Source organism: Coturnix japonica, unplaced genomic scaffold (genome assembly GCF_054131305.1).
Source record: "Coturnix japonica strain WE unplaced genomic scaffold, WE-NBRP24 Scf085, whole genome shotgun sequence".
In the NCBI taxonomy this organism is placed as follows: domain Eukaryota; kingdom Metazoa; phylum Chordata; class Aves; order Galliformes; family Phasianidae; genus Coturnix; species Coturnix japonica.
In genome coordinates this window covers 231052-238448 of record NW_028188988.1, presented here as the reverse complement: position 1 = coordinate 238448, position 7397 = coordinate 231052, and the positions used below count along the sequence as shown (strand labels likewise).

The 7397-nt window shown below is 58.5% G+C and overlaps 1 long non-coding RNA gene across 1 annotated transcript; it reads left to right on the top strand.

Moving 5' to 3' along the window:
- Positions 1 to 4112: 4112 nt before the first annotated feature.
- Positions 4113 to 6915, top strand: LOC146751485 (uncharacterized). Its single transcript, XR_014941509.1, has 2 exons — positions 4113 to 4207; positions 6799 to 6915. It is a non-coding gene; the product is annotated as an uncharacterized LOC146751485 (long non-coding RNA).
- The last annotated feature ends 482 nt before the right edge of the window (positions 6916 to 7397 follow it).

Here is a 7397-nt window from a genome sequence, read left to right as displayed (position 1 = left end):
CCGCCCACCCCCGCCCATTGGTCCCGCCCCCCGCCTGTCTCCATGGCAGCTGCGGCTCTGACCGGCGCGCCTCGCTCTGATTGGCTGCTGGGGGCGCGCCTATGGCTGCACGTGGGGGGGGGTTTAGGGGGGTTATCGAGGGTCGACGAGGGGAGGATGGGGGGGGGGGGGTCTATAGGGGGGTTATAGGGGGGTCTATAGGGGGATATGGGATATAGGGGGTCTATAGGGGGTCTATGGGGGTCTATAGGGGTCTATAGGGGGGATATGGGGGGATATGGGGGTCTATAGGGGGTATATGGGGGGATATGGGGGCTTGTAGGGGGTCTATAGGGGTCTATAGGGGGGATATGGGGGCTTATAGGCGGTCTATGGGGGGATATGGGGGTCTATAGGGGTCTATAGGGGTCTATAGGGGGGATATGGGGGCTTATAGGGGTCTATAAGGGGATATGGGGGGTATAAGGGGGCTTATAGGCGGTCTATGGGGGGATATGGGGGTCTATAGGGGTCTATAGGGGGTATATGGGGGTCTATAGGGGTCTATAGGGGGGATATGGGGGGTATATGGGGGGATATAGGGGTCTATAGGGGGGATATGGGGGGATATGGGGGTCTATAGTGGTCTATAGGGGGATATGGGGGTCTATAGGGGGTCTATAGGGGGGATATGGGGGGCATATGGGGGATATAGGGGGGATATGGGGGCTTATAGGGGGTCTATAGGGGTCTATAGGGGGTCTATGGGGGTCTATAGTGGTCTATAGGGGGATATGGGGGTCTATAGTGGTCTATAGGGGGGATATGGGGGGCATATGGGGGGATATAGGGGGGATATGGGGGCTTATAGGGGATATGGGGGCTTATAGGGGTCTATAGGGGGGATACAGGGGGTATATGGGGGCTTATAGGGGGTCTATAAGGGTCTATAGGGGGGATATGGGGGTCTATGGGGGTCTATAGGGGGGATATGGGGGTCTATGGGGGTCTATAGGGGGGATATGGGGGTCTATGGTGGTCTATAGGGGGATATGGGGGCTTATGGGGGGTCTATAGGGGTCTATAGGGGGGATATGGGGGTCTATAGGGGTGTATAGGGGAGATATGGGGGCTTATAGGGGGTCTATAGGGGTCTATAAGGGGATATGAGGGGGTATATGGGGGCTTATAGGCGGTCAATGGGGGGATATGGGGGTCTATAGGGGTCTATAGGGGGTATATGGGGGTCTATAGGGGTCTATAGGGGGGATATGGGGGGGATATGGGGGCTTATAGGGGGTCTATAGTGGTCTATAGGGGGATATGGGGGTCTATAGGGGGACATGGGGGTCTATAGGGGGGATATGGGGGCTTATATGTCCCTATATCACCCCAGTCACCCTATATCCCCCCATAGGCACTCTGTATACCCCCCATATCCCCCCTATACACCCCCATAGACCCCCATATCCCCCCTATAGACCCCCATATCCCCCCTATAGACCCCCATAGACCCCAATAGACCCCCATATCCCCCCTATAGGCCCCCATATCCCCCCTATAGACCCCTATATCCCTCCTATAGACCCCTATAGGCCCCTATAAGCCCCCATATCCCCCCTATAGACCCCTATAGACCCCCTATAAGCCCCCATATCCCCCCTATAGACCCCTATAGACCCCTTATAAGTCCCCATAGACCCCCTATAGACCCCCTATAAGCCCCTATATCCCCCCTATAGACCCCTATAAGCCCCCATATCCCCCCTATAGACACCTATAGAACCCCATATCCCCCCATAGACCCCCTATAAGCCTCCATATCCCCCCTATAGACCCCCATAAGCCCTCATATTCCCCCATAGACCCCCTATAAACCCCCATATCCCCCCTATAGACCCCTATAAACCCCCATATCCCCCCATAGACCCCTATAGACGCCCATATCCCCCCTATAGACCCCCATAGACCCCCATATCCCCCCTATAGACCCCCATAGACCCCCCATAGACCCCCTATAAGCCCCCATATCCCCCCTATAGACCCCTATAAGCCCCCATATCCCCCCTATAGACCCCCATAAGCCCCCATATCCCCCCTATAGACCCCCATAAACCCCCATATCCCCCCTATAGACCCCTATAGACCCCTATAGACCCCCTATAAGACCCCATATACACCCTATAAACCCCCATATCCCCCCTATAGACCCCTATAGACCCCTATAGACCCCTATAGACCCTCTATAAGTCCCCATATACACCCTATAGACCCCCATAAGCCCCCATATCCCCCCTATAAACCCCTATAAGCCCCCATATCCCCCCCATATCCCCCTTATAGACCCCTATAAGCCCCCATATCCCCCCTATAGACCCCTATAGACCCCCATATCCCCCCCATAGACCCCCATAAGCCCCCATATCCCCCTTATATCCCCCCCTAGACCCCCATAACAACCCCCCCCCCCATGGATACAAGCTATCTCCCCCTCCTCCCATTGGTCGAGAGCTCCACCAATCAGAACGCAGAGCCGGGCAGGGGTGAATGGAGGGGCACTACGTTGTAAATAAACCCCCCCCCCCCCGGAAATGGGAGTCACGTGATTTGGGGGGGGGTCCCCAGGGGGGGTCTGGGTTGGGGGGGTCCCCCCAATTAACGTGGGCTCCCATTGGTCGAGGCTGTTACCGGGGGGAGGGGCCAATAGGAGGCCTTGGATACGGCCCCGCCCCCCGACGCTGATTGGTTGAGGGGAGGGAAGGGGGCGTGGCTTGAAGCCCGCCACGTTTAACCAATGGGAGGCACGGATGGGAACACACGAACCAATAGGAGGCCAGCAATAGAAACCAATGGGGGAGCCCTACCCCAATAGAAACCAATGGGGGACCCCCCCCATAGACCCCTATAGGGCGCTATAGACCCCATATAAGGGATTCCCCCCCCATAGACCCCAATATGGGACCCCCCCCATAAGGACCCCAATAGGGTCCCCCCCCATTAAAGACCCCCCCATAGACCCCTATGGGGCCCTATAGACCCCAATGTGGGACCCCCCCCATAAGGACCCCCCCATAGACCCCAATATGAGACCCCCCCCCCCAATAGACCCCAATATGGGACCCCCCCCCAAAGACCCCCCCATAGACCTCTATAGGGCCCTATAGACCCCAGTGGGGGACCCCCCCCTTAAAGACCCCCCCGTAGACCCCCATAGACCCCATATAAGGGATTAACCCCCCCAATAGACCCCAATAGGGACCCCCCCCAAAAACCCCCCCATAGACCCCTATAGGGCCCTATAGACCTCAATAGGGACCCCCCCCCAAAGTCCCCCCCATAGACCCCCATAGACCCCAATGGGGGACCCCCCCCCTTAAAGACCCCCCCCATAGACCCCTATAGACCCCAATGTGGGACCCCCCCTCCCAATAGACCCCAATAGGGACCCCCCCATAGACCCCCATAGACCCCTATAGGGCCCCATAGACGCCATATAAGGGATTCCCCCCCCATAGATCCCAATAGGGTCCCCCCCCTTAAAGACCTCTCCCATAGACCCCAATAGGGACCCCCCCCATAGACCCCTATAGGGCCCTATAGACCCCAATAGGGACCCCCCCCCAAAGACCCCCCCCATAGACCCCTATAGGGCCCTATAGACCCCATATAAAGGACTACCCCCTCATAGACCCCTATAGACCCCAATATGAGACCCCCCCCCAATAGACCCCAATAGGGACCCCCCCCCAAAGACCCCCCCCCATAGACCCCAATAGGGACCCCCCCCATAGACCCCTATAGACCCCTATATGAGACCCCCCCCCAATAGACCCCAATAGGGACCCCCCATAGACCCCAATAGGGACCCCCCCCCATAGACCCCTATATGAGACCCCCCCCCAATAGACCCCAATAGGGACCCCCCATAGACCCCTATAGGGCCCTATAGACACCAATGGGGGACCCCAGACCCCAAATAAAAGCCCCCAATAACCCTAAAGGGCCCCATCCCCCTTTAAAGACCCCAAACCCCCTCAAGACCCCCCCCCTAAAGCCCCCCCCCATAATAAAAACAACCCCCCCCCCCCCATAGAAACAAGCCCCGACTTATCCCTATGGGGAGGGGGGGGGGGCGGAGCGCTGACGTCACCGAGGGGGCGTGGCCAAAGCGAGGGGGTGGGCGGGGCTTAAGAAGGAGCGGGGAGAGCGCAGCGCTACATGCGGTGCGGTGAGTAAAAGGGGAGGGGGGGGGGGTTTAATTTGAGGGGGGGGTTTGGGGGTGAATTAAAGGTGGGGGGGGGACGAGGAGGGTGGGAGGGGAAAGAGGGGACGGAGCTGAATATGGGGGTATAGGTTTTATGGGGGGGGGGGGAATGGAATTAGAAGGGGAGAGGTGTAAATAGAGCCCCCCCCCCCCCCCCTCGTCCGGTATTGAAGGGGATACCCCCCCCATTGAACCCCCCCCCCCCATTAGGAACATAGGGGGGACATGGCGACCCCCCCCCCCATTTAATACCATGGGAACCCCCCCAAATATAAGGACACAAGGACATCCCCCCCCCCCCCCATTAGAACCTTAGGACCCCCCCCCTCTATTAGAACCAATGGACCCCCCCCTATTAAAACCATGGGACCCCCCCCATTACAACAGTGGGACCCCCCCCTATTAAAACCACGGGACCCCCCCATTAGAACCTTAGGACCCCCCTATTAAAACCATGGGACCCCCCCCCCTATTAAAACTATGGGACCCCCCCTCATTGGAACCTTAGGACCCCCCCCCCTATTAGAACCATGGGACCCCTCCTCATTGGAACCTTTAGGACCCCTCCCCCCCTATTAGAACCTTAGGACCCCCCCCACATTAGAACCATGGGACCCCCCCTCTATTAAAACCATGGGACACCCCCCCCGTGGGACCCCCCCTCATTAGAACCTTAGGACCCCCCCCCATTAAAACCATGGGACTCCCCTCCCCCATTAAAACCGTGGGACCCCCTCCCCTATTAGAACCGTGGGACCCCCCCCCATTAGAACAGTGGGACCCCCCCCTCTATTAGATCCATGGGACCCCCCCCCCGTGGGACCCCCCCCATTAGAACCATGGGACCCCCCCCCCCCAAGACTATATGATCACTTACTAAGAGTATATGGACATCCCCCCCCCCAAGAACCCCAACTTCAACCCAGTGCCATAGAGACCCCCCCCATAAGAACATAAGGACCCCCCCATAAGAGCAGCACCTTGACCCCCCCCCAGGACTATAGGGACCCCCCCCAGGACCATAAGAAGCCCCCCCCTCATATAGTATAGGGACCCCCCCCCCAAGGACCATGGGACCCCCCCATAAGGTTATAGGACACCCCCCCCCCCAGTCTATAGGGACTATAGAGACCCCCTATATAAGACTATAGGCCCCCCCCTTGGCTATTTGACCCCCCCCCAGGTTATAGGACCCCCCACCTTGTCTATTAGACCCCCCCATTGACTATTAGCCCCCCCCCCCCAAGACTATAGTGACCCCAAGACTATAGAGACCCCCCCCCCAGCCTTATAGGACCCCCCCCCTTGGCTATTAGACCCCCCTTGGACCCCCCCCAGGCTATTGGACCCCCCCCCACCCCAGATATTAGACCCCCCCCCTTGTCTATTAGACCCCCCCCATTGACTATAGGACCCCCCCCATTGGCTATTAGACCCCCCCCCTTGTCTATTGGACCCCCTCTTGGACCCCCATTTGACTATTGGACCTCCCATTGGCTATTAGACCCCCCCCCCCACCCTCAAAGCCCCCTCCCCATGTCTATTGGACCCCCCCTTGGACCCCACCCCACCCCAGATATTGGACCCCCCCATTGGCTATTGGACCCCCCCAGCCTTACAGGCGCCCCCCCCCCAATTAGCCCCCCCCCCTTGGCTATAGGACCCCCCCCAGTCTATTAGACCCCTCCCCTTGTCTATTGGACCCCCCCCCAATCTATTAAACCTCCCCCCCCCAGGCTATTAGACCCCCCCACTTGACTATTAGACCCCCCCCATTAGCTACAGGACCCCCCCCTTGGCTATTGGACCCCCCCCCAGTCTATTAAACCCCCTCCCCCATTGGCTATTAGACCCCCCCCACCCTCAAAGCCCCCCCCCCCCCTTGGCTATTAAACCCCCCCCCAGGTTATAGGACCCCCCCTTGACTATTAGACCCCCCCATTAGCTACAGGACCCCCCCCTTGTCTATTGGACCCCCCCCCCAGTCTATTAACCCCCCCCCCCAGGTTATAGGACCCCCCCTTGACTATTAGACCCCCCCATTAGCTACAGGAGCCCCCCCTTGTCTATTGGACCCCCCCCAGTCTATTAGACCCCCCCCCCAGGCTATTAGACCCCCCCAGCCTTACAGGGCCCCCCCCTTGACTATTAGACCCCCCCCATTGGCTATTGGACCCCCCCCAGCCTCACAGCCCCCCCCCTTATCTATTGGACCCCCCCCCCAGTCTATTAACCCCCCCCCCAGTCTATTAGAGCCCCCCAGTCTATTAGACCCCACCCCAGGTTATTGGACCCCCCCCTCAATTAAATAACGTGGATTTAAATAGGGGGGGGGGGTTACGCAGCACGCGCTGGCGCGGGCGCGCGGTTTGTTTACAAACATTTCCCGCCACGCAGCGCCCCCTGGCGCGGGCGCGCGAAAAAACCACGTGTTGCCGGGCGCGCCAAAAAACCACGCGGGGCGGGCGCGCCAAAAAACCCCCATAGATTTAAAATGGGGGGGGGGGCGATATTAAATATGGGACCCCCCCCCCCTCTATTAATTATTATTACAGCCCCCCCCCGGGCGCTATGGCTGGAGCTGGAGCGGTTCGAGATGCTGAACCCAACGCTTTAAGAAGTTGTGGGGGGGGGGTGAGTTGTGGGACCCCCCCCCATCACCAGCATGGGAATAGCGACAGCGGTGAGTTGGGGGGGGGGGGTAATTAAAAGGGGTGTTAATTGGGGGGGGCAGTAATTAAAGGGGGTGTTAATTGGGGGGGGGGGGAGGTATAATGGTCCCCTATGGGGATGGGGGGGGTATAATGGTCCCTTATGGGGGGAAGGGGGGGGTATAATGGTTCCTTATGGGGGGGGGGTAATTAAAGGGGGTGTTAATTGGGGGGGGGGGTATAATGGTTCCTTATGGGGGGGTATAATGGTTCTTTATGGGTGGGGGGGGTAATTAAAGTGGGTGTTAATTGAGGGGGGCAGTAATTAGAGGGGATGTTAATTGGGGGGGGGAGATATAATGGTCCCCTATGGGGATGGGGGGGGGTATAATGGTTCCTTATGGGGGGGGGGGGGGGTAATTAAAAGGGGCGTTAATTGGGGGGGGGGGTGTAATGGTTTCTTATGGGGGGGGTAATTAATTGCGGGGGGGTAATTAAAGGGG